The sequence below is a fragment of the Ursus arctos genome, unplaced genomic scaffold, assembly GCF_023065955.2.
Source record: "Ursus arctos isolate Adak ecotype North America unplaced genomic scaffold, UrsArc2.0 scaffold_21, whole genome shotgun sequence".
Classification (NCBI taxonomy): domain Eukaryota; kingdom Metazoa; phylum Chordata; class Mammalia; order Carnivora; family Ursidae; genus Ursus; species Ursus arctos.
This window is the reverse complement of record NW_026622886.1, coordinates 36,101,757-36,128,847: the sequence shown is the minus strand read 5'-3', so window position 1 is coordinate 36,128,847 and position 27,091 is coordinate 36,101,757. Positions and strand designations below refer to the sequence as shown.

The 27,091-nt window shown below is 33.3% G+C and overlaps 1 long non-coding RNA gene across 3 annotated transcripts in view; it reads left to right on the top strand.

Moving 5' to 3' along the window:
- The first annotated feature begins 3,136 nt into the window (after positions 1 to 3,136).
- The window catches only part of LOC123001128 (uncharacterized), a 70,860-nt gene continuing 46,905 nt past the window's right edge, over positions 3,137 to 27,091 (top strand). Inside the window, exon 1 of one of the 3 annotated variants that reach the window (XR_007189762.2) lies at positions 3,137 to 3,195. This is a non-coding gene — a long non-coding RNA (uncharacterized LOC123001128). Of the gene's footprint in view, positions 3,196 to 9,922; positions 13,923 to 27,091 lie in introns of those variants that run through there. The other 2 variants (XR_006409722.3, XR_007189760.2) reach the window with 2 other exon arrangements.

Genomic DNA, 27,091 nt, shown 5'->3' with positions numbered 1-27,091 from the left:
TGAATTGTCATATTAATACTCTTCCCTATTTTTTCGTGATTATAAATAATGGGGCTGCTTAAACCACTCCAATAAAGTCTCCAGATATTCCTTATCCTCAGTGTTGAGGCTTCAATTTTCAAAACCCAGTCACCAGTCTGTCATTTTCTTTCCAAGGATAATTTATAGCAAGGATATTCATTGTTTTCAGGGAAAATATCTGGTTTTATCACAGAATGTGTTTGACCCCCATTTTCCAGTGTAGTTCTCAGAGTCTAACTTATTTAAGCTTAAATAGCACAACATTATGGACTCCAAGATTCCAGCCCAGTACAGACTATATCAGAACTAGTCTAGTTAAAACTTAGTCTTGTCTCAAATGTGAAGTGAAAAGCATGTATGTTCTACATGGCCCTTCTAGCACGATTCTTCCCTCAAAATCTCACGTCAATAAACGTGGGGATAATAAGAGCTCATCTCTCCTAAGATCACTGTCCCTAAAACCAAAAATTTTAGGCACCCTCAACTGTAAACCCATATTCTGGAATCTATAATACTGTAAAAGTTTCTCTAACACAGCTAAAGATGCACTTAGTTTACATTGCTACGCACAACTCCTAACTTAAATCTGCAGCATTTACTTTCAGGTTAATGAACTGGTCAGAGTTTATGCCAAGAAAACCACAGGTGCATTTGCTTTACATTTCTGTAACAGAAGGGCTTATTACAGTGCTTTAGAATGTTGCTTTTGTTTACATTATTGATCTCCACTTTCTGGAGGAAAAATGATCATATTAATTACTTGTAAATACATAATCTGCCCTGGAAGCACAAGAACAAATGGAAATCCCAAAAGTACTGTGTTGTAATCTATTTTTTAAATTGTGTCAGAATCCCAGAATTCTCCAACAGCACACCTACAACCTCTGACATTGTTATTGTTTTCCTATTTTTTAAGAATAATCCTGCAATTTAAAAATCATATAAACAAATAAAAAGGGAAAAATCCTCCTTATTACCTGTTATTTCCTCTTTTCAAAAACAACTTTTATTAGAGGTATATCATTTAATTAAGAAGGTTTCAGCTAGAATAATGAAAGACAGCTGATTTTATTTTTCTTATTCACATGAGTGGCTTTAACTGCTCACTCAACATAATGAGTTTTTTTTTTAAAGGAAATGGATTTTATAAACTATAGATGTACAAGCATACTACATATATGTATATATGTATACATATGTATAACAGAATAGATCTTTGTTCATTCATTCACTTTCAATCTTTTGTGGTCCTTTAACTTTGACTCTTCCCAAAATATAAACGAACTTTGTATTTTTGTCCAATGTGAGATTTTTAACCATTCAGTTCACTGTGATCACTGATACATTTGATATTAATTCTTTTTTTCTATCATATAATTTTATATTTATCATCCCCTTTACTTTTCAAATTTTTGCAAAATAAATCATATTTTAGTTCATGTTTTCATCTTTAGATTTTTTTATTTTAATAATGGTTAACTTTAAACTCTTGACAAGACATATCTCTACTTATAAAATCCTCTACCCAAAATATATTATTAGGTTCACATATTCACAATATGCTCAATGTTAGAAGGAAATACAACTTATTTTTACAAGTACACACATATGATCATATGTGTATTCATCATGATATTCTCCAATGATACTGGCTTCCTTCTAATATGTGGTGACTGCCTGTTGTGTGATATCATTCTTTAAAATGAATACCTTTAGAAAGTGCCAACATCAATATTCCTTACACCACAGTGCCTTTTGTATCAAAAGTAGTGCTAGCAAGTCCCAAGTTTCTCTAATTAATGAAAGAAATATATATAGTTATAAACAAAACTATAAACATGATCTTGAACAGAGAACCTTTGATTGATTCTTAAATCTATTCTTAATTTCTATATGTCATGAGAACATCAGGTTTCTTGTGTGAAGAATACAAACACTTATAAATATAAGATGATGGCCTTTAGATTATCTCCTAAATTCCATAGACATTCCCTAGCATTTTAACTAGAGTGTCGAAATGGTTTTTCAAGATCATGTGAAAGTTAATTTATCTCGCCTTCTCTGTCAAATATTTCTATTTTATCCTTGGCTATTTTTGAATGCAGATTGGAACCCAAAGAACAGTAGTCTTTTATACAAGTCAGTCTTCCTGCATAATATCTAATGGTTAGATTTATCCCTGAGGAAGGATGTAAATTCATTGCAAATGATACTTTAATGGAGCCCAGCTTTTTTGTCATGCAAAGAGATCCAAATGAATGTGGCAGCCAGCAGCAATTCCTATGGGAAGCACTGCAACATGAAGCAAGTGATCTTGTCAGAAATAAGTAAATAAATACCTCTCGGTTTACCATTCTAACAATTTTATCCCATCAAAGAAATGCAGAAACATGATTTACATGTTGTTGATAATCTTTTTAAAGAACGAGTCCAAGTGCTAGGATTTGTTTGCACTTATTGTAATAGATGTGACAGGTGTCTTACTCATGATATGCTAGAGAAAATATTAACTCCCACAAAGTTGCAAAATGCTTATAAGTGAATATACATTCATTTACTTTAGATAAATGACCCCTTTTCATTGCCATAGGTTATGTTAATTTGTTGGATGTCTGTTCTAAAACACTGTATGCTATCATTTTTACATATAGTTTCCTCCACATTTGATCGTACCTTATAATAATAACACCCACAGCTTTGAAAGAATTGACAAAGCTGTGAAATTGAAGACGAAGACAAAGATGAAGAAGGAGAAAGATGTGGAGGAGGAAGAGGAAGAGGAGGTGAAGGAGAGTCAGCACATAACAATAATGGTGAAAAGTCTTCACTCTCCATCATCCTGGCTAACAATAGCAGGTAGCTCCTACATAGGGAATTCTTTAAACTTAACAACCTTTTAACCTTACTAAATTAAAATGGGTAGTGAATTTGTTATAGTGATTTTAATGATAATTACTTGAAATCATTTTGAAATGCTAACAAATATACTGCTGAATTACTAAGGGAATGGTGTGCTGTGAGAATTTACATGGGCGACAGTATAAAGTCTGGGGCCTTGTAAAAGTTTTATCTAATTCCAAAGTCCTTTTGAAAGCAGGACAAGTTGGCTACTCATGAATCAGTGAGATACCTGACTGGAGTTAACATTCTCTTCAGGGAAGAGAAGCAATTTCCGTAAGTAATTGTTGTAAACTTAATGAGATTCTAAATAGTTGCAATAGGAGATAACAGTAATTTTATATTGGAGTTAATCTTTTCAGTATGTCTCATTATAGAAGTCTGCTATGCTGTTCATTTATTTTATTTCTATTTTATTTTGAGATATATAATCCCTATAGAAAATTATATAAAGTGGTAGGTGAATGGGTAAAGGGGTCAAAAGGTACTAACTTCCAGTTTAAAATAAATAAGTCATGGAGATGTAATACACAGCATGGTGACTATAATTAATAATATTGTATTGTATTGCTAGAAGAGTAGATCTTAAAAGATCTCATAACAAGAAAAAAGTCTGTAACTATATTTGGTGGTGGATATTAACTAGGCTTATTGTGATCATTTTGCAATACATACAAATATGGAATTATTATACTATACACATGAAGCTAATATAATGTTATATGTCAATTTTACCTCAATAAAAAAGAAAAAAAACATATAACATAGATATATGTAATTTAAAGAATAATTATAATGTGATCATATATATACTACCACACAGGTCAAGAAAAGGAACATTGATAACACTTCAGAAGCTCACTATGACCACCTTCCTTAACACAAATCCCTTCATTCCTCCAGAATTAACCAATCTTGTGACATTTGTGATAATCATCTTTGCTTCTTAAGAATAGTTTACCTCATATGCATTCCTTAATAATTTAGATTTTTTAAATCATTTTAATATTTATCTATGCTGCATGTAGCTGTGATTATTTCATTTTTATTACTTATAGAATTCCATTGTATGATTATACTAGAATTTATACATTTATTCTGTATCATTTCCAGCTTTTATAAACAGTACTGAGATGTAAAGGTGTATATGTGTTTCTGTGTGTTTAGGTGAGGGTGGGGTGTGTATGCACAGTGGGGTATACATTTTCTACAGAGCACTGGTCTTCAAAGTGAAGCCGCTGGACCAGCAGAGGGAATGGCATTACCCTGGGTACGCATGTGTATTTTTTAGTTCTACCTCAGAAACTGAACTTGAGACCAGCTATGCGTTTTAACAAGTCTTCTAGTTGATTCTGACATATATTTAAGTTCAAGAACCATGTACAGTTGTAAGTGGAATAGCTAGATTATAGGATGTGTACATCTATGCCTTTATTAGGTAATTCCAAATTGTTCTAACTGGTTGTAGCAACTGACAAAAAACTCCAGTTCACATACATTGTGAACATCACATACATTGTGAACATGGAGATACACTGTTCAGATCCTCTTTGAAAGAAGAACTCCTGGGCTCAATTGCTGTCAGGTCTGACAGTGTATAACCTTCTGCTGTGAACTCCTTCCAGGATTGGCTCAGGTGCACAGAGCTTTCTCTCCATGGTCACACAATTCCACAAGATGGCCCACATCCAGTGACTTGCTCAGGTGCAGCTGTAAAAGCCTAGCCATTTCAACCTAACGCAGGACAGCTCTGATGGGACATTTTAGCTGCAGAATACCCTGTAGCTTCTATGGGAGACTGTCTTCTGGGCTTGCTTCACAGCTTGGCTTTCCCAACTTCCTATTTTGCTAATTTCCTTTCCTTCTTCAAAAACATCCTGAATGTTAAATCCTGTCTCCATGTCTACTTCCCAGAACATCTTAACTGCTACCATATTCTCTTAAATTCTTGGCAATTTACTAAATCTAACATTTTCTCTGTGTTTTGGAGTTTTAATAATACTTAATTACACTTTCCTGATTACTACTACTGTTGAGCAGAATTTAATTTAGAATTTCTCTTTTGTGAAGTTCCATTTCAAGTATTTTGTCCAATTATCTATTATGTTGCAAGTCTTTTTTTTTCTTATTAATTGGTAGAATTTTCACATATGCTACATATCGGATCTTTGTTATTACAAGCTTTACAATATATTTTATTACTTGTATTATCATTTGTATTATTATTAATAGCGGATAATTACCAAATTTTAATAAGGTTGAATTTTTCAATCTTTACATTTATGCTAGTCAATTTTGCATTCTGTTTTAGAAATCTTTTCTTAACCCTAGGACATGAAAACGTTGTATGGATTTTTAGGCAGATTAAATAGAATAATCAGTTTGGGAATGATATAAATCTTCACCATTCTTTCTTTTTTTAATTGAAGTACAATTAAGATACAGTGTATATTAGTTTTAGGTGTATAATGTAATGAATCAATTCTATACATTACTCACTGCTCATAAAGACGTTTATTCTTTTTTCTTTTTTTCAGTCTTTTTCCCGTTTGCATTTCAGTTTTGAAAGTTTCTACTGGCATATCCTAATGCTCACAGATTCTTTCCTCAGCCATGTCCAGTCTACTAATGAGCTTATTAAAGTCCTTCATTTCTGTTACAGTGTTTCTTATGTCTAATATATCTTTCTTATCCCTTCTTAGAATTTCCATAACCCATGTTTCTTATAGGTTGTTTACTTTTTAGACATTAGAACTCTTGAAACCCTTAGAATAATAATCATAGTTCTTAAAATTTTACATTCTATTTCCAAATTCCCTGCCATATCTGAGTTTGGTTCTGATGCTTGCTGTGTCTCTTCTGTGTTTCTTGCGTTTTAATATGACGTAATTTTTTGCTGAAGGCTGGACATGATATACTAGGTGAAGACATTTACCTGAGTAAACAGGCCTTTAATAATGTGGTGGTTATGCATACAGGGAGAAGAGTATTCTATAGTCCTGTAATTAGGTCTTAATCTTTTAGTGAGCCTGTGCTGGTAGGCTGTGAAATTCACAGGTGCATATCAGTTTTTTCCTTTGCCTTAGGTGGAAAGTATGGCTGGTGGGGGCTGAGTTGGTACTTCCCTTCCTCTTCATGGAAGGCTAGAGCAAACTGGAGTTGCATATTTCCCTTTTATCAGGTAGGTTAGGCTCTGATAGTACCCTGACAGGTTAAACTCTGGTAAAATAGGTTTCTTAAAAGCAAGCCTTGTTTAGAACAGAATGATCTAGTTATTTCAAATTGGTTACTTTTCCTCTCTCCCTATAAAACCCAGAATGATTTTTTTCTCTGATATTCACTGTGAGAACCTGAACTATAGGATGTGAAACCCACAAAACTGTGGGTTGCCTTTCCCTTCTTCCCCAGTTTTTAACTCTCAGATTTGTCACACTGAACCTCCAGCAATACATCCATTACTGATCATACGTACCTTCCCAGGTATTAGATCCAAAGGAGACTGGAACTTGTAAATTTCTGATCAAGTAAGTTGTGATTTTCTGCATCCTTCCTGCCTCTCAGTTTTGGAGGCAGTGGCATGCTCTATGACCTCACTTCTCTAGTGGATCTAAGAAAACTGTTGATGTTTCACTTTGTTCAATTTTTTACTTGTTGTTAAAATGGACTGGTGACTTCCAAACTCTTTCTATGCCAGTTTAGAAACCAGAAGTCTGGATGTCTTTTGTATGTATCATTTTTGTGATTTCTTTGTCATTTTGAATGTGTGGGTTGATTAATTTTATCAATTCTAGAAAACTGTCAGCCATTTATTCCTGCCAAATATTGCCTCTACCCATTCTTTCTCTACTTTCCTTTTAAAACCCAATTAGATATATGTTAAATTTTTATTTCATACCATTTTCGTACCTCTTTTTTTTACTTTCCATCTTTCCATTTTTATGTGTTGTGTTCTGTAAAAATTATTTTGACCAATCTTCCAGCTTACCGGTTCCTTTTTCATGTGTGGTCTGTCTAATCTGATGTTGAATATATTCATGGAGATTTTTCTTTATTTATATATTTCTAGAAGGTTTACCTATTTTCCATAAATATGTTAGATTTTTTGTAGTTTTTATTTCTTAGCAGATTGTTTTTGACATTTATTTTCTTTGTATATGGTAGAACATCTTTTTTCTTTAGATAATTTGTGTCTGATAATTCCAATATTGAAGTATATTTAAGTCTGTTTTAACTATTTACTATTTAAGCCATTTTTCATTCATGGGCCTCAGTCATGATGCTTATATGCTTGGATACTTTTTGTATGCGCACTTCTCATTTTCCTCATAAAATTGTTTGTGAGAAGTGTTTTTCCTATTTATTTTATTTTTGAACTTTTTGCTGATTACTGATAATGACGCAAAGAAAATATTTTAAGAAAGAGAAAGAAGAGAAAGAATGAGAGAGAATGAATTAACATGCCTACTTTTATCTTGACCCCAGAACTCTATACAATATGTAGCTTGCACAATCAGCAATTCTTCCGTTTCTTTGGGATGTTCAATTTTTTATCAGAATCATTTCTGAGGATTTTATCTTTTCATCAGTGTTCCTTATGATAGTGAGATATGTATTTTTCTCTCTCTATATTTTATTAAACTATGTGTTAGCTTTTAGCTCTCTCATGTAAGTACTGAGTATATGGATTACATATTGAGGCTTATTTTCACCTCAGTCAACACACACCAATTATAGAAGAAAAATTCCTTTAATTTTTGAATTAGCAGTTTACATCCATTTATATTGTTTTAAAGACTGAATGGAGTGAAGAAAAGTGTGTGCAAAATTTCTATAGCAAACTTATAGAATAGATATGGAAAAAGGTAAAATCTTCAATATGTTCAGTCCCTTGTTAAACATTTTAATTTTCTCTCTATTGCCTTAATAAGGCAATGTTCTTATAAATAAGCACTCTTTCATATGCTATTCAAGTTCTTTACTTCTCTGGATCTTGTTTGTTCTTATCGCATTCCAATAAGAAAGCATTACTTCTTGCCCTTGTTCTTTCTCCTTATCACCCAAAATTTATGCTTCAGCTCTATTGATTTATTTTTGTCTCAAACTCCTGCTACTTTTGAGCATGACTACCAGACCACATTCCCAACAAGAGAAGAAATCAAATGTCAACTTCCTCATTTTCTCAAGAGTAGAACTACAGATCTACCCACATTCATGCATCTTTTACCATTTTCTTCCATTCACAAAAGAGGAGCTGTCTAGCCTATCAGAAAAAAGCCCTTCTCTTTCTGTATTCTTTGGAGACAATTTATTCCAAGCATTTAAGAAATTCTCCACTAATAGTCATTCCTTATTTTTCCAACCTTTTCTCTTAATGTATTCAACCACTGAAGGACAGACACAGTATATCTTCCCTTCTACTATATACCAGAGCTAAGTGGTTTTTGTCCTCCCTGAGATCTTTTCAGGGCAGAATACTAAATGATAGATTGTCCTAGAGTAGGTCATCTTCCATTTTTGTTGTCGTTGTTCTCTTGTGAAATATCATGGTTTTAAATGAAGTCTCTACCAATAAAAAACCTGATCACATATCACACCATTCCCCTTCCCTTTTCCCTATTCCAGATGCAGAGGTCTCCTCTCTTAGCTTTCTCCTTTCCATGGAGACCAACGTTATTGAAAAAAAAATTCATATATCCATATTTCATTGACTCCATATCCTGTTTATTTCTTACTCTAAGTTTGCTTCCCTGCCAATCTCAACCATTGATATGTTTGGGTTTTTTTTTTTTTTATATATATCTATAAGCACATGAACTTACAAATTTATTTCTCTAGCCCAGAACTTCTTTATGAATGATGAAACTCATACCCCAAATCCTCCTTTACATTTACCGTTAGATATGAAAAAGGCACATTAAATTCGAAATATCCAAAACCAGAAGTAATCATTTCTTTGTGCCTGAACTTAGCCTTCCTTTTAGGTCCTCTTTCTAAGTGAATGCTATAAATATCTGTAATTCTAGAATGTTAGGATCTTTCTATTCCCATTTCTCCATATGTAAACTATTTCTAAGTTTTATTATTTACTTTAAGAGCTTTTTTCTTTAAAGTATAATATAGTTTATACAGAAAAAAGTATAAATCATCAATATACACAACTCAGTAAATTATTATATAATTAATAGTACTCAAGAAATCTGTGTCTCTTCTTAGTTATTTCTCCTCTATCCTCTCCAAAAATAAATACTATTCTGATTTCTAACACCATGAATTAGTTTTGAGTAATTCTGAACTATATAAAATGGCATCACATAATATGTATTTGTTTGTTCCTGTCTTTTATCAGTCACATTATGTTTGCCACATTCATCCATAGTTTCGCTTACAGCAGTGGCTCATTAATTTTTCATTTCTGTATATTATTTCATCGTATGAACATAGAAAATTTAATTAACCATTCTTCTGTTGATGATTTATCAGTTATTTCCAATTTTGGGCTATTACACTTAGCCTAATGTAAACATCCTTTTGTGAGTTTTTGTGCCCATACATACATATATTTCTGCTAGGTTTATCTATCAGTCTAATTCCTGGATTATAACATATGTATAGATTTGACTTAAAAAAATATTTTAAAAAAAAGATAGTGAAACTACTAAATTAATGCAATAACCTCCCCCCCGGTCTTTAAAATCAACACAGGTTCCTCTTCAATAATATTACCTTACTGTAGATTCATTAATATTTTTAAAAATAAATATATGACCCTTACTTACACTTCTATCCCATCTGCATATGCAGCACCCTACTCCCCACTTCCTGTACAACCATCACCAGAACCACACTATTTGCCTAGTCACCTCCATCCTTCCACTTAAATTATTGCTCATATTTGTTTGCATTTGTAGTATAATGACATAACACAGCTACAATTATACATATATTCCTGTGATTCTTTTATGTGTGTTTCTCTTTGCCACAAGATTGTAAATTCTGTGAAGACAGAGATTTTGGATTATTCTCCTCCAACTTTGGATCCCCAATGCCTAAAACAATGTGTAGGACATAGTAAGTGTTCAAAACAGATGGTTGTTGAATGAATACATTCATGCCTGAATACATGAATAAATGAGTGCTATTAACCCAAATAGAAAATTCTTTTCTTCTCCCTCTTCTGTCTCTCACTTTGCCAAGTAAATTACAATTCATCCTTCATATTTTGTCCTATACATTGTTGGCTAAAATATCTTTCTGAACCAAAACTTTATTAAAATGCCCTTTTACTAGTTCTTATTCTAACTTAGCATATTATGCAACAATGTCTATCTTTTGTCTATCTTCTTCACTAGTTTGTAAGCTCCCTGAGATACAGGCTGTGTCATAGTCATAAGAAAATCCCAGTTCCTAGAACAATTACTAAAATAACAGAAAAAAAGTCTTAAAATTTTCTTTTCCTGACTTGCTTCTGTTTTTCCATTTAAGAAAAAGTAATGTCTTCATTTTTATTTACTCTTAGAGTATCATATGCTTCATTACATTAGTCCCAGAATAAATATGAATTATTCTAGGAATGACAGTGTCAAAAGTAATTCATTATCTGAGAAGATAAAGATGAAGACGAAGAAAAGCAAGAGGAAAGGAGGAGGAGAACAGGATAGAGGAGGAAATGGAGAAAAAGAGAAGAGGAACTAGGAGGAACAGAAAATTTGTAATATAAAGATGAAAACTATTTTCTCTCATTTCCTCTTTTCACCTGTACTGACCTCAGCCTTCAATATTCCTAACTTTCATTGCTTTTTCACTTCAAAGCTCCAACCACAATAGATTTCTAAAATATGTCAAGAAAGGTATTACTTTGAAGTATGCCTATCAGAGTCAGTACTCACATGACTGACTTGGGGCAATCCACATTTCTGAAATTTGAATAGCTCCCCATTTCTAGAAATGACTGAAGACTGAGTAGAAGAAATAAACAGATGAGTATATTTCATCTGATGTATATATGATTTATATTTATATAGATTCTATAAATTCATTTCAAAGTTATTTTATCCAAGTTCAACAACTTGCAAAAATTCATTAGTAATGTTGACCAATAATTTTTTTTTCAAAATTTTAAGAATTCTACACATTTGATCTTTGTCTGATATTTATTAAGAATAATTAAATGTATCTCATGTCATTAAATTACACAACTGTTACAAGTTGTTTAAAAAAGAAAGAGAGTCTTGATTGCAATTCAGAATATCAGTGTTGGTTGAAATGGAAATTATGCCCTTTATATAAAGATGATATTTTTTCACAGATGGCAAAGATGATACTATTTAGTGGTATGACAACTATAGTACACAAGGAAGAGTAATGGTAAGCAATCTGTAGTTTATTGGGACATTATTAGAGTGATTTAAGGGTTAAGAAACCTCTGAGAAGCTAATGATCAATAACTGTCAGTATTTGTATTGATTAACTATATACAAAGCACATGGTTAAGTATTTGAAGATCATGCTATGAAATATATCCTCTGGGCAATAGAAATATCATTATAATTGGAAGAAAAAAGATGAGATTGACTCTCATTGGATTTATGTTATTTAAAAGCTAAAATGTCTTTTACATTAATGATTGCTTTCAGAATTAAAAGGATCACAAATATATACTAAAATTGTAAGTGCCAATAACTCCTCTATTTTCCAATAAATTAATACAGACTTAGTAATCGCACTTGTAATTTTTACGTATTAGGATAAACACAAAAAGGGATTATAAAATAAGATTATATGGGAGTCAAATGGCTATGGCTAATCTAAGCAACATAAATATTTATTATTATTATTGAATATCATCAAATGAATCCAATGTTATCTTTTTAGACTAGAGGAGCCATAAGAAAAAGTAAGTCTTTTTAATAACAGTATAATTTTATTCTATTTTATCAGTGAGTTTTACTTTTTTATTTTTTTTAACCTTATTCATGTTTACTTATTTAATTTATTTTATTCTTCATTCATTTATTCATTTTGTTTAATCACCCACTCATTTTGTAGCCTGTTTGCTGTCATCAGTGAGCTTTAAATTATTCAACAATATATTTTTCTCAAACCAAAATTTTTTCTTATTCAATTATTTCCACACAAATTAATATTATATGTTTACTTCCATTAGAATCTTCAGCTTTATCTAAAATATACATTTTTATTCACCTCATGAATTCAATTCAGGAACAATATTTAGGAGAATTTCTGTCATTAAGATACTACTGATCTAGTTCTTCATGATTTTCCAAAGATAACTGTACACTGTACCTTATAGTCTTTAAAATGATGATCAATACTGGAAATTTATGCTTTCTATTCTTGAATATAGACAGAAATCATAGTTTTATGTTTATGATTACAGTAACACAATAACAAACCTATGACTCCTAACACAACTGGTGTGGTCTCTACAGTACTTTAAAATTAAAATCAATAAAATGCAGAAGCCCTACAACTTTGGATAACCTCATGCTCTCCTTGTTCACACATGGTGAGCATCATTGCTAGAAATCAAATGTGCAGATCTAATATTGTATAGTCCTAAAAAATACAACTGTGAAAGCTATTAAAATATACTTACTTTTTCATATGTGATTAAAATCACATCTAACCCTATGTCCAAATTACATGGCAAGATATCTCTCCTGTTGTGTTGATATGTCCTACTGTGAGGATATGTACAGTCATGGTGATATTCATCAAAAGTAATATTGAGGGAAGCCTGGATGGCTCAGTAGATTAAGCAACTGCCTTCAGCTCAGGTCGTGATCCCAGGGTCCTGGGATTGAGTCCTGCATCAGGCTCCTTGCTACTTGGCTGCTTCTCCCTCTGCCTGTCTCTCCCCCTGCTTTTGTTCTCTCTCACTCTCTGACAAATAAACAAAATCTTTTAAAAAGAAAGTAATATTGAACTACAGATCATGTGATGTGAATGTAGTAGTACAATTTATTGAAAGTAAGAGATAAAAAGCATGATAAAATATCAATACTTCAAAAAAAATCCATATTATAAAAGCTCAGGCATGGCAGTAAATTCTACAAAAACAGCAGAGTAGGGAAGAGTAAAATAATGATGAGTAGCCAAAACCTATAGTATATTAAATTGCATTAAAAAACTGAATATGTTGAGAACCACTGATTTACTGGATAAGTACTGGGATCAAAATTGACTAGTTGTCAGATCCATGTTCAAATTCCATTTCTATCACATAATAGACACAGTTTTTTGGTTTTACCCATCTTTCTCCTGCTGGTGCCTATGTCCTGGCAGCTGTATCCCACTGCTGCCCAAGGCCATCTATAAAGTGGGGACTCTGCTGATGGGGCAAGGGCCTGAAACTGCAGTGGAATCTTGGTCCAAGAGAAATGCCTTACCTCCAGTCAAATAGCCCAAATTGAGAGAGCCAACGGTCTCCGGGAGGAGGAAGGGCATGTCATGGGGATCGGGGAGTCACTGGGGCAGAAACTAAGATAAGTGTCCAGCCTCCCTGATCCTACCCCCAAGCCACCAGGGCCCTTCTGCTCACTTTGTTGCTCTTCTCCAGAGACTGTCCCCAGGTGATGGAAAATAAGTGTAAAATGCAGGCACCACCCATGTGGACCTATCCCAGGTGGTGGGGAATAGGGTGAGGAAGGAATTCCCTCTCTTTTTGCCTATGTAGCTACATAATATCATCTATTTTGCCTCTTGGCCTGCAAAAGTCTAATATTTACTATTTGGCTCTTTATAGTTCTGTGATGTTGGTGGAAATCCAATCGAATTTTCATCCTCAGCAATCACATATAGATAATGAAGGATTCTTTTTTTCCCAAGAGACTTAGTGCTCCATGACGGAATCCATGCTCAACTATCTGGGACAAGGACAGCATTTTCTTCTTATGTGTGATTGGACTTTTCCTTCTTTCCTTTCCTCTCTACAGAGGAATAAATTTTTACCAAGATGGAGAAAAAATTGAGGCATCTGTGAGGTAAGGAAACCCTAGAGCCAGACCACCAAATAGAATAACTTTATTTCTTGTTTTTTCCACTTTTCTAAATTAATTGGGTTGGCACTGAGAGATATGTGGATAGAGATGAACAGACCATTAACCTCTTGCAGAACAGGAACCCTACAATTAACATCAAAGTTAATAGCAAAAGACTGAATGTTTTCCTCTAAAATCAGGAACCAGTTCAAGAAGTCTTCCTATTCAATGTGTACATAATATTCTAGCTAGTTTATAGGCAAAAAAAAAAAAAAAAAAGGTAGTGAGAAAAAAACAAACTTCTCTTTTCTTTATTTGAATATGACATGATTATCCATGAGGAAAATCCAAAGGATCTATAAAAAAGCTACTAGAACATGTTATTTAAGCAAATTTATGCAAGTTCAATAAATAGAAATCAGAAATTAAAACTAAATGAGCTATCCCATTTATAATAGCAACAAATAGTACAATATTCTTAGGGATAAATCTGTCAAAAGATGTGCAGCACTTCTACACTAAATCATTGCATTTAGTGGTCATCATTCTTCAGTTTTCTTTAATCCAGTTGAATTTAGGTGGATTATCTTCCTCAGAAGCCACTCCCACAATTTTAGTGTTTGTTATGGCAGCATACTACTCCAATATCAAAATAGTATTTGTTATCAATTGTTCTGTAAAAATTACCTGAATCTCTGCTTCAGCAGTCTTCTGGGACTGTAAACATCCTAAGGCTCTACTGGGTAAAGATATTCTTTCAAGATCACTCACCTGGTTTTTGGTAGGGCTTTGTTCCTTGATTGCTGTTGGCCAGAGGCTGCCCTCAGCAGTTCATGATGTGGCAACTGGCTTCATCAGAAAAATCCTGGGAGATAATGAGAGAGAGAAAGCTAGAATGAGATGGAGCAAGACAGAAGTCTTTGGTATCTGAATATTAGAAGTGACACTTCATCACTTTTGCCATATTGTGGCAGGATTATAGGAGGATAGGTTTGTGCTGGGAAGCATTTCCAAACTGCCTACTGCAGTTTTCCTATGATACCAAATAATTTGTGTCCCTTCCATGCAAAAACCATTCACTTCCCTCTCAAACTCTACAAAGTTTTCATCTCATTATGTCATGTCAAAGTTCACAAACTCATTATTTAAATCAGATCCAGGTGTGGATAAGCCCCCTAGAGCAGAAGTCCTCTAGATTTGAAAATCTGTGAAAATAAAAAAAATTAAGAAGCAAGTTATTTGCTCCCCTCACCCTACACAGACTTAATATACAATGATAAAACAAGCAATGGATACTCCTGTTCAAAATGGGGGGGGGGGGGGGGGATGGAGGACAGGAGACACAAAGAACCCACTGGTCCATAGCAATTCTGAAATTTGCCTGGACGAATTTGGGTAATAAGATTAGATTTTACCTGTGAATAATTTTCTACAGTTTTAGCTTTACTCTCTGGGGTCTTCCAATTGTCCCCTGAGTCATTCCTTCTTCTCATGTGTTTGCAGCTTAGTTGCTCAGTTAGCTCCCTGCTGATAGAGTTTTGGGGGCCCTAGAATCTCTTTTATTTTATACGGTCCTTATCTCTTTCAGCCCAAGCTGGCTGTATTTCCAAAGATAGTTTTCTCACAAACTTTGTGGGTGTCTGTGAATATCTTTGGGGTTTATTCCATTAGGTAAAATCCACAGCCACATATCTTTTCAAGATAATTTTTCTTCCCACCTTGGGATCCTGCTCAGATGGCTGAGGAATAATGCTCTTAAGCTCCTTAGAAGGCCTATTTTTTTATTAAAAGTATGTTAGCAAACCCACTACCTTTTTAAAGAGCCTTTGTATGACTGAATTATACTGATTGTTTTATCATTCTGAGGTCTTAATAAAAGGTTGTATGTTCTCAGTTTTGGGTTACTTCTAGACCACATCTTTATGGAAGGCCTCGGAAGCCATTTCTTCATTTTAGTACGTTTTCCTTTTAGAGACGCTGAGGATTTTCAAACCATCAAGTTCTGGTTCTCCTTGGTTTGGAGGTTGTCTTCTGAGTTTATCTCTTTCCACCTATATTTTACTATAAGCAGCAAGAAGAAATCAAGAATCTATACCTTCAAACTGCTTTGAAATCTCCTTTGTCACATCACTAAATTCATTAGGCACATGTTCTGATTTCCACATACTGCAGATGACCATGTTGTTATTTCTTCTGCTACTATGTAATAAGGATAAGTCTTCTGCAGTTTTCAATAACATTTCCCCACTTCATCTAGAATCCTTACTAGGAATTAATTTCTTTATTTTCACAGATTTTCAAATCTAGAGGACTTCTGCTCTAGGGGGCTTATCCACACCTGGATCTGATTTAAATAATGAGTTCCTTACTAGGAAGTCTTCAACCCCATATTTCTATTAACAGTCTGTCCAGAACAAGTTAGGCATTATCTAACATGCTCTTCAAAATCCTTACAGTCTTTACACACCATTTCCAAAGCCACTTGCACATTTTTAGTGTTTCTTAGACTTTCATCCAATAAAATGGTATATTAGTATACCATAAAATATATAAAATGGCATTTGTCTTCTATTGTTGTATAACAGTACACAATTAGTGGCTTTAACCCACAATACATATTACCTCCCAGTTTGATAGGTCAGATATCCAAGTACAGGTTAACAGTGTTCTCTGATTCAGATTCTCTCAAGGTTGCAGTCCTGGTGTCACCCAGGGCCTCAGTCATCTTAAGATTCAACTAGGAAAGGATCTAATTTCAACCTCACTGACATGGGCTGTTGGAAGGAGTCAATTCTTCATAAGCTGTTGACCTGAGGCCACCTTCAGTAACTTGCATGTGGGCTTTTCCAAGGTAGCTCACAATTAGGCAGCTGGCTTCACCAAATCAAGCAAGAATGAAAAGAGTGCAAGCAAGACGGAATTATACAAAGGAACTATTTGTGAGCTATTATTAGTAACATCCTATCTCTTTTGTTGCATTCTATTCATTAGAAGCAAGTCAAAAGGCCCAGACTACACAAGGTGTTACAAGGGCATGAATGCAGAGGTAGAGATCACTGGGAGCCATTTCAGAAGCTGCCCACTATACAATCACTGTCAAATTATACAATTACTTTGCACATAACTGTTGGGGAAAAGCACTCATTTTCACATTATTCCAAGGAGTTATAGAGGGGGATGGGAAATATTTGTTCAGGAGAGGCTATCTATGTTAATGGAACTAAAAATTCATTAATGTCCTTATCATTTGATTATTTTTCTAATGATGGAGAAGAGCAGACAAGGTGAGGTTGATGAGAGATCTTAGCTTCCAAAATGTATTGAAATTTTGGAAGAAAGAACTTCTAGAATGTACATAAACCTAAAGGCATTTTGATTTTATGAAATACCAGAACAAATTTTTACTCTTACCAATCAACTTTTCACTCTCCCTTTCCCAAAAAAGACAGCTTCCATTCTTATAAAGATTAAAGATAAAGCTCTCAATTAAGCCTAGACCTTTCACTATTTGGAAAAAAAAAATGTTTTAAACCTAATTCTTCAGCAATTCTGTTTAAGTGCTAATATATGTGAAATAGTTAAACAGATACATAAAATCAAAGAAATGAAACGTTCTTGCTATGATCTAAAATTTTGGGTCCTTTCCAAATTCATATGTTGAAATCTTTACCTCCAAGGTGATGGTTTTAGGAGGTGAATTTAGGATGATATTAACAAAAACAGATATATTAGAATATGTGCAGATGGAGGATTTCATAAAAGTTATAACAGTATTTATATCATCTAGTTTTTAACAAAATAAGGTATAAAACAAATATAAATATTACCATGCTTAAAATCTGGTTGGCTAAAAAAAAATTTAAAAAATAAAATCTGGTTGGGTATATATGACTGTTATCTTGGCCTCATAATTTTAAAAGAAGCAAATAAAAAAAATACCTTTTTAGTCAACATTTTGGTAAAAACCCAGGGAGTATGTAGGGGGATGAGTTAAAGAAAGCTTTGACCTTCACATACATACATTTTTCCACAGTGGAAATATGAAGGCAGTAATTTCACTCTAAAATATATAAGGAGACTGCTTTTCAAGGGAGCAAGACGAACTGCTTTGTACGTACAACCTTGTATGAAGTAATTCAGAGTATTTAATATTCTGATCGGGGACAGCTTCCTTGGAAGACTGTAACTTTAATTAATTGTTTAGAAAATAAAACAGTCACTTTTTCCTAAACAAAACTGATTAAAAAGGCTATTATTTTCTTAGAATTAATTTTAAATGTCTTGAAATGGATGATTTGGGCTGTAAGGATAATATTGTCATGGGGCGCCTGGGTGGCACAGCGGTTGGGCGTCTGCCTTCGGCTCAGGGCGTGATCCTGGCATTATGGGATCGAGCCCCACATCAGGCTCCTCCGCTGTGAGCCTGCTTCTTCCTCTCCCACTCCCCCTGCTTGTGTTCCCTCTCTCGCTGGCTGTCTCTATCTCTGTCGAATAAATAAATAAAATCTTTAAAAAAAAAAAAAGGATAATATTGTCATAAAAATGGTCAAGAGGTCAAGTGAGTGTGTAATCATGAAATTTCTATGTCACAAATTGCTCATGGAATTAAATATATATAAATCATATATATATATGTATAAATATATACACATTTATTGAATAACTATAAGAGATCATATGCTTCCATTTGCAGCAGATTACAGTGCTAATTTCCGAATGGGAACTTCTCCAGATTGGTGTAACTTTCCTTGAATAGTTTAATTACTAATGGTATACCCACAGTCTATCTATTAATTGCTTGAGCTGCTCCCAAATCCCATCATTAGTCATTATTTTTAACTTTAATATGATTGAAGATTTACCTGTGGGGATCTATTAAGGCAAAGGAAAAATCTCATCATACAGCTCCATGATTCTTAAGTCATTAGTCAGGTTACCCAGTAAATCAGTTACTAGTATGTTCAGCTGGAAATAGTAGATCATGGAAATTTATCTGAATTCCCAAAAAGAAATCAAGAGAAACACAGTCCAGTAGTCATACTGTGTGGCTTAGTGATGTAATCAAGGACCCATAATTCTTTTATATCTTTATTCTAGCTAATATTAACGTAGCTTCTATTCCCATGCTTGATGCTTCACGTTTTCTGGATGGCTCTTGCTGCTCTTAATCATTGGTGTTATAGGTAGAAAGAAGATGGAAAAGGGGGGTAAACAAAGATCAAACCCAGACTGAGGGGGGGAAACAACTTTCTAGACATCCTCAGCGTACATTACACTGGCCAGAAATGTGTCACGTGATTGCCTTAGGTAATGGAGTCTGAGAAAGACAATATTTTGCGATCAGAATATTGCTGCATTGTGCAAATTTGGGGTTTTGTTATTAAGGAAGAATGGGAAATTGATACTGGATAAGCAATCCAACAATATGAATTAAAATAGCATCTTCTCTAGGTTACGGTAAATTTGGAATATAGAAAATACATCTCATTGAAAAAGATATTAATTTACACAAAGTAAAGTATAATAATACTTAATATTAATTGACAACTTATTCTTTAAAAAAAAGGATGTCAGTACTTTGTAAGTATTAATTAAAAACAAACACTTTATGCAATGGGAATCATTATCCCAGGCATACAAATGAGAACCTGAGGCATAAATAATTTGTTTGTATTACTCAGCTATTAAGTAGTGAATCAAAGGTTAAAATTAGATATTAAATTCCCTAACTTTAATGCCCTCCTTCGTACAATGGAGAAAATAACAGTACATATTCACAGTGATGTGAAAAGGATAAAAAAAATATAGATGAAAATACCTCAAAAACTAAGTTCTCAGTAAACTTCAGCTGTTATTATTATCCCAGCTGCTTCACTGCATTTCAAAAATATTTGGAAAAAAATCATTTGCCTAGATTAGCTTTTTCATATATACTCAGTTCTATACTTGACCATTTAAAAGCGTGCCATGAATGCATTTAAAAACAGATTCGTTACATCTTAAAGATAGTCCAGTTAAATACACAAAACAGAATGATAATAGAAATTAATTTTCCTACTAATAATTTAAAAATAAAATATTTTCTTTTAAAAAAAATCTTGTTAAAGTACTGAAAGGCACAAAGGTGTCTACTTTATAGCACTTTCAAAAAGTATAAAAACTATCTTGTTTAATCTTCACAGTAACAAAATTTAAAAAGTTCTCAATTCCCTTTTTTTAAAAAAAATGATAAAATTAAAACTGCATGATCAAATAATTGCCTATCAAAAGCCTTAGAACCTGGCAGAGGAGGGACAAGAACCCAGTCTGCTGTACTAAACTGTAAATCCAGTGATTTATATAACTTGCAGTGAATACTGTAATGATAACATCTTACCTCCATATTTCTGTTGATTCAGAAATTAGAAGAAAATAAGCATTTATTCAAATGTATAAAAATGAGAATTTTTTGGCTGAATAATTTTTGAATATCCTAACTGTTCATATGAATACAGAATACTTTTTGTACAAAAGACTACTTACTTGACTTTTATCTTTTATGTGTTGAAAACAGACCGACTTAAACACAAGTCAATAAAAGGTTAGTGAAATAATTCAAAACCTTACTTTAAATACTGTTTCTGCAACTGATTTGTCGAATGGCCTCAGGAAAATGGTCTAACACATTTGTATCTCTTTCCTCATTTGTAAAATGAGAAGTAAAATGTTTATTTTCCTACCTCACATACGTGTTATATGAACTAATTAGTCAAGTGTAATTAGCAGGTAAAGGCAAGTTCTGATTAGTTACCTCTACAGAATAGAGAATTGACTGGGCAAGCTTCCTAACATTTGCTAAAAAGTAGAATTGACTGAAAAACAATGCAGGTTTATTGTAAGATATTCTGGTAAATTTAAGAGTCATTTAACAAAAGAAATAAATATTGAATTGGGTTTGTTCTTAAAAAAGAATTACCTCTGTGTTTCTAGTTAGTTACAGAAAGATCACAACCGAAAAGTTTATTAGAATTTCCCTATTACAACACTTGAAGAAATCATGGAACATAGATTCTTCGCACTAAAACAGACATGTATTCTGGAAGCCCACCAACTTCATATGTTTGAAACCTCTCTTTAAATTACCTATCAGGCTTATCTTTTCTTCTAATATTTCCAGGGCACCCATTATATTCAAGCATACATACTTAAATTTTTATGAAGTAAAACATACATCAGCAAGTACATAAAATACAAATGCTTAACTCATCAGCTATAGCTTAATACATCATCAGAAAGTACATACATATGTACTATCAAGTTGGGTAAAGAAAAACATTTTTAGCATCACCTGAGTCCATCTCAAATCCTTTTCCAATTAACATTATCTGCATCCTCCCCAAAGTAGAGTTGCCAAATAAAAATACAAAATGCAATATTTGGTACATACTTAAAATAAATACATTTCCATTATTTATCTAAAATTCAAATATAACTGGGTGTCATTTTTTTCTTTCCAAATCTGTTAATTCTTAACTCTTCTCCTTAAGTATAACAAAATAAATTAGTTTAGCCTTAAAACAAACAAACAAAAAAAAACCCTTTACGTAAGGTGAAGTCAATATATTATGAATACTTTTTTGTATGATTTATTTTATTATACTTTATGTTTGTGGGTTTTATCCATTGTTCACTCTTATTGCTACAGAGTACTATTTGTCTGAATATACTACAGTACAGTCTTCACTATAATGTTGATGGACATCTGAATAGTATCAGGTTTGGGCAATCATAATTAATGCTGAATTAATGTTCTTGTATTTATCTCTTGGTGCTCATGTGGATCAATTTTTTTGAAACTATAATTCTTCAGTATCATGTAATTGCTGAAGTTCAAATTTCCTAAATTGTCTTAAAAATGGCCTTTTATAGTTGGTTTGTTCAATCAGGTTCCAAAAAAGATCCAACATTGTATTTTGTGGATATTTACCTTATGTATCTTTTTTTCCCATTTCTTTTATTGTGGTAGAATACTCATAAAATAAAATTTACCATCTTGACCATTTTTAAGAGTACAACTCAGTGATATTAAGTACACTCATAATGTTGTGCTACTATCACCATCATATGGATACATTTTTATTTGTTACATATTTTTGAAGTGAAATTGCTAGGTCATAGAAGATAACATATATTCAATTTTAGTAAAAATTTCCAAAGACTTATCCAAAATAGCCACACCAATTCATATTCATTTATTATAAAAATCTTGCCCACTCTTTGGTTTTCTTTTTCTTAGTTGTTCACTTTTTCAGTGAACAGAATTACTTAATTTTAATGTAGTTTAATTTATCAATCTTTTTATTTATTGTTAGTTTAGTTGTTGTTGTTACATGTTTAAATTTGCTTTGTTTTGCTTTCTTTAAGGACACAATTACTAGAGCTTCATAGTTAAAACTTGATAACATGTATAGCAGGTCTTACACATCCTTGCTTTGTATTTTATCTTGAAGGATTTTTTATCTAGATTTACATTATGTCTTTTCATATAAAATTTATTTCTAAGTGTCCAATTTCTATTAAAAATTTTTCTTGGATACTGTTAAGGAGTGCAGTGAATATATAAATCAATTTGTAACAAACTGATATTTTAGAAGCCTTCTAGTCAATAACATAATAATACTTTCATTTATGTAGGTCTTGTGGTAGGCAGAATAATGTCCTTCTAAAGATAACCATGTCCTGACCCCATTGTAAGAAAATGTGTTAGCTTCCATAGCAAAAAGAACTTTGCAGACATAATTAAGCAAAAGGACCTGGAAATGGGGAGATTATCCTAGATTATGAAGATGAGCCAAGTGTAATCTGAAAGGTCCTTATAAGAGAAAGGCAGGAATCTCAGAGTCTGAGAGAAGATGCTATATTGTTATCTTTGAAGATGGTGGATTTGCGCATGAGTCAAGGAATGGTGGCAGCTTCTAGAAGCTAGAAAAGCCAAGAAACTGGATTCTCCCCTAGAAGGAACACAGCCATGCCAACACTTTGAAATTATGATTTCTCACTTCCAGAACTGTAAGATAATAAATCTGTGATTTTTAAGACACAAAGTTTATGGTAATTTGTAAAAGCAGCAATAAGACAGTGATGTGATATCAGTACTTAGAAGTACTGATGGAAGGATTTTGAGGAACTCGATAGAAAAGTCTAGATTACTTTGAACAAATTGTTAGTAGAACTATAATTATTAAAATTTCTAGTAATGCGTATAGACAAAGAAATGAGGAACATGGTAGAGAAAACCCCCAGAGGGAGGCAGGATAGTCAATGTTACTGTGATGCAGTGTGAGAAAGAATTGATGTGCCAGTGCTAGTTTTAAAGATGCAGAGAGGTATCACAAACCAAAGAATACCAGTGGCCTCTAGAATTTGGAAAAGGCAGGGGGACAGGTTCCTCCTTAGAGCCTCTAGATGAAGGCCTGCAGACACCTTGGTTTTTGCCCAGTGAAACCCATTTTGGACTTCTGTTACACCAGTAATAAATTAATACAGGTCTTTTAAAATTTCTATAAATAACATTTTGTAGTATAGAGGTATTGAAACCACTCTAAGGTTTCTTGTTGTTTTGTTGATGTTGCCTGTTGTTTTTTTTTGTTGTTGTTGTTGTTGTGGTTGTTCTTGTTGTTGTTTTGAGAGAGAGAGAGAGAGAGAGTGTGTGTGTGTGTGTGTGTGAGTGATGGGCGGGATGGGGAAGAGGAAGCGAGAGAATCCCAAACAGCCTCTACACTCAGCATGGAGCCAACACAGGGCTCAATTTCATGACGCTGAGATCATGACCTGAGATGAAATCAAGAGTCATTCGCTTAACTGACTGAGCCACTCAGGTGCCCCTCTAAGTTAATTTTAATGCAATAAAATATTAGTCATTAAAATCTGTCCTTAACTTTAACTAGTGCCCAGCTTTCTTTATCTTTGACAGATATCAGCTGCATCACCTGCTGAGGTAGGGTTTGTCTAATTTTTCCACTGTAATGTTAATTTATTTTTCCCTCCTTTCCATACCATACTCTTTGGAAGGAAGTCACTATGTAAAGCCCACATTTAAGAAGTAGGGAGTTATGCTGCCAACTCCTTAAGGGCAAAATATCTACATAAATTGTTTGGAATTCTCTGCATGGGAAATTTGTCTCTTCTCCTCAAAATTTATTTATTCAGTTACTTATTTATATCAGTATGGACTCAGCCATGGTCTGGGAGCACCTGAAGAATACTGACTTGGGAAATTACCTATGAAATAGAGAGCCTTTGTGGAAGTATGGGTTTCTGGAAGAGAAGTTATAGAAGACTGCTAGAGGGAAAAAAAAAAAAAACTACACATTTATGGATTTTTAGATCTATATTTACATATACTTTTTAAATTATTTTTTATTTTATTTATTTTTTATTGTATATAATTTGTATTATGATACACTGGAATGGGTAAAAGAAAAGGAACAGCTTACCTGCCTATATCACTACTCTCCCAAGGTGGTACAGTTTAGGGCTAAGCAATTCTTTTTTGGCCCATGATTTCTACTGTTGGGGAAAGGAAAAGCAGGTGACAAGTGCCCAGCTTCCCCACCCATGCAAATTAGTGCCAAAGATACTCATTTCTTTCTTGTAGCATCCATAGTACTAAATTGGAAGCTCCGTGACTGGGGTGAGGGAGGAACTCAGGAGAGCAGCAGAACAAATTCTCAGAGGGAATTAAAGGGACATGGTCCCTGATGACTACCCTGTGGACTCCATCAGGGAGCTTACCCACGAGCTGCTGGAAAAGAGCCCATAGATCCCTCCAATTGGCCTGTGGGCACCTCCAGTGCCTCACATGACTCACCCACATATACCCCCACTCTGTGGCCAGTATACCATGCATGCTCCCAAGGGCAGTGACAAGATCAAGCTTTGTCAGGTAGGAAGCACAAGCAGAAAGTTGGCCATGGATAAGCCACAAACCTGAGCTGTAGTGCCACCTTCAGGAAAATAGAAGAGGTTGTAAGCAGGTGTCCTGGTGTACTGAATTAAGTTTGCCCTACATAAAGCAGTGAGGAGCAGTCATTCATACATCTAAGAAAGCCTTAGACTATCTAGCAGGACTGATTGAAGGTATTTCTCCCCTGAAGACAGATAGTAAAGATTGGAGGAAGTAACTTCTACTTCAAATGTGAGGACAGCTATGCAAAATTCTAAGGAACATAAAAAAAAAAATCAAACAAATATGCCATCACCAAAGGTTCATAAAAACCTCCCAGTAACAGAACTCAAAGACATGTATCTACAATTTACCCCCCCCAAATCAAAATAGCTGTCTGAAGGAAACTCAATGAACCAGAAGAAAACAAAGAAAGATAATTCAACAAAATCAGGAAAACAATAAACAGGAGAGAAAATTAACAAAGTGACAGATATCATAAAACAAAAAACCAAACAATTTCTGGAGATGAAGAATTCAATGAAAAAAATAATGTAACAGAGAGTAGCAACAATGGAACAGACCAGACATAAGAAAGAATATGTGAGTTAGAATATAGAAACTTTGAAATTACCAGTTAGTGGAGAACAAAAGGAAAAAAAAAAAGATTGAAAAAAGTGAAGAAAGCCTACATGATCTATATGACACCATAAAAGGACCAATGTATGGAATTACTGAAGTTTCAGAAGAATAGAGGGAGAAGGTGGAAGAAAGTTTATTTAAAGAAATAATGGTTGAGAATTTCTAAAACCCAGGGAGAGATCTGACATCCAAGTTCATAGGTCATGAAGTTTACAGGCCCTTTAATTTAATCCAAAATGATCTCTAAGATGCAAGTTTATAATAAACTATCAAAAGCAAAGACAAAAAGAGAATCCTAAAAGCAACAAGAGAAAGAAGATTGTAACCTATAAAGGATACCTCAATAGACTAACATTAGATTTCTCAGCAAAAACCTTACAGGCCAGGAAACAGTGGATGACCTTGTCAAGGTGATGAAAGGAGGGGGGATAAAAAAAGCTTCCAACCAAGAATATTCCATTGGGCAAAGTTATTATTCAGAAATGAAAGAAATCAAAATTTTTCCAGACAAATAAAAGCTAAGGGAATTCATCACCACTAGATCTGCCTTATAAGAAATGCTGAAAAATGATATTTAAGCTGAAATGAAAGGATGCTAATTAGTAACATGAAAACATATGAAAATATACAACCCACTGATAAAGGTAAACACATAGTTAGATTCAGAATACTTCCATGTGGTAATATGGGGTTATTTTAACAACTTAACAGTTGTATAAAGGTTAATGTGTGAGAGTATTAAAAATAACTATAGTCACCATAATATTTTAATAAATGTGCAATATAAAAAGTATATAAAATATCTTATGACATTAAAAGCATGAAATAAGAGAAATAAAAGGGTGGATTTTTTATATACAATCAAAGTTATCAGTATAAAGCAGACTGTTATATCTGTAAGATGTTTTATGTAAGCCTCATGGTGCCCAGAAAGCAAAAACCTATAATCAGGTTCACAAGTGATAAAGAGAAGGAATTAGAGCATACTACCGTATAAAATTACCAATTCACAGAAGAAGGCAACAAAAGAAGAAAGAAAAAAGGGAACTACAAAATAGCCAGAAAGCCATTAATAATAAGACATTAGTAGTCTTTAACTATCAAAAATTACTCTAAATGTAAATGAATTGCATTATCCAATCAAAAGGCACAGATTGGCTGGATGGATTTTTAAAAAATATTCAACCATATGCTGCCTACAGGAGACTTATTCAGCTTATTCATCTTTAAGGGCACACATAGGCTCAAAATGATGAGATAGCAAAAAAAAAAAAAAAAAAAAAAAAATTCCATGCCAGTAGACACTAAAAAAGAGAAGGGGTATCTATATTTGTATCAGACAAAATAGACTTTAAACCAAAAATGGCAACAAGGGAAAAAGATCATGATATAATGATAAAAGGTCAATTCATCAAGAATATATAACAATTTTAAATAAATATATACTTAACATTGGAACACCTAAGTATATTAAGCAAATATTAGCAAATATGAAGGAGAAATAGATAGTAATAAATAATTGTAGGGGACTTCAATACTCCATTTCAACAACAGATCATCCAGGCAGGAAATCAACAAAGACATTAGACACATTAGAATTGTAGAA